This window comes from Myotis daubentonii, chromosome 7 (assembly GCF_963259705.1).
Source record: "Myotis daubentonii chromosome 7, mMyoDau2.1, whole genome shotgun sequence".
Taxonomy (NCBI): Eukaryota; Metazoa; Chordata; class Mammalia; order Chiroptera; family Vespertilionidae; genus Myotis; species Myotis daubentonii.
Window position 1 is genome coordinate 33,642,031 of NC_081846.1, and position 1,726 is coordinate 33,643,756.

Genomic DNA, 1,726 nt, shown 5'->3' on the forward strand with positions numbered 1-1,726 from the left:
GCAGCTGCACTTGGAATCTGTACACCTTTGACCAGGAAACCTGAGATGAGAGAGTGTTTGAATTGGCTCGTGCAAAAAAACAATATTTGCTTGAGCTTGGCTCCTGCCTTATGAATTTTTAAGCTCACATAAATCAAACTGTAAACATGGACAAAGGCTGAATTTCCTGTGCCAGGACCAAAATAGAAGCCGCTGTGTCTCTTAAACAATTGTGATTATCTTTCCATAACCCAGTAACGCTGAGATGAAGAGCGGAGCGGTTCCTCTCTGGGTCCTAAAGTATAATGTGGAATAAATGGTGCGGTCTATCTTCTCAGCATTGGGCCTCTGTCTCTCACTTGCAAAGACCAGGCTGCGCAAAGGCCACTGAGCGCCTGGGGCAGAATTTTGCTTCTTGGCTTGCCTTGTTTTTCCCTGCAGCTGTCGTCACCATCACTGGGTCCCCACCAATAAATGACTGATGAAGAGCCCCAGGGGAATTGGCCCAGCATTCAGAGTGAGTCCCTTTGCAGTAGCTTTATACTGAAAAATACCCACTTACAAAGACCTACGAGACAGAATCTGTAACTGCAGAGCACCATGTTTCATTTTTATTTTAAATCTTTATTGTTGAAAGTGTCACATATGTTCTTCCCCGCTCCCATTGACCTCTCCCTCTCCTTAGGCCTTCACCACCCCATTGTCTGCATCTATGGGTTATGCATATACACATATGAGTTCATTGGTTGATTTCTTCCCCCTCACCCCGACCTTCCCTCTGAGGTTTGACAGTCTGTTTGATGTTTCTATGTCTCTGCGTCTATTTTTGTTCATCAGTTTATGTTGTTCATTAGATGTCACTTATGAGTGAGAGCATGTGATATTTATCTTTCTCCAACTGGCTTATTTCGCTTAGCATAATGCTCTCCAGGTCCATCCATGCTGTTGCAAATGATAGGAGTTCTTTCTTTGTTACAGCTGCATAGTATTCCATTGTATAGCTGTACCACAATTTTTTAATCCACTCATCTGCTGATGGGCACTTAGGCTGTTTCCAAATCTTAACTATTGTACATTGTGCTGCTATGAACACAGGGGCGCATATATTCTTTCTCATGAGTGCTTCTGAATTCTTGGGATATATTCCTAGAAGTGGAATCACTGGATCAAATGGGAGTTCCATTTTTAATTTTTTGAGGGAACTCCAAACTGTTTTCCACAGTGGCTGCTCCAGTCTGCATTCCCACCAGCAGTGATGAGGGTTCCCTTTTCTCCACATCCTCGAAAAAATATAGAACACTCACGAATTTCTGTGTCACCCTTGCTAATCTTCTCTGCATTGTTCCCATTTTAGTATATGTGCCGTCGAAGCGACCACCAGAGCACCATATTTTAATTAAACAGTGTTTTCAGGAACTCAACAAGCACATCTTTAGCAACACTTATGAACTACAAACTTCAAAGATTATAAAAACAACTAAGAGATGATTCTCCTTTCAGTTCAATAGGAAAGGGAGACATGAAGGCCCCTGGTATACTGTGAGGCAGAAGCACAGATTCATTGAAAGCAAGATGGAGGGACTTCTAAAGCGGGAAAGATGTCACCCCAGAAGGTGGAATGAGAGCTGACCTTAAAAATGACAAAGGTTTTGTGTGGCGCATGTGGCTCAGTGGTTGAGCGTCAACCCATGAACCAAGAGGTCACTGGTTCAATTCCCGATCAGGGCACATGCCCGGGTTGTGGGCC

At 43.6% G+C, this 1,726-nt stretch overlaps 1 pseudogene; it reads right to left on the reverse strand.

Moving 5' to 3' along the window:
- Nucleotides 1-1,263: 1,263 nt before the first annotated feature.
- On the reverse strand, nt 1,264-1,357 carry LOC132238934 (U6 spliceosomal RNA; annotated as a pseudogene).
- Nucleotides 1,358-1,726: the final 369 nt, after the last annotated feature.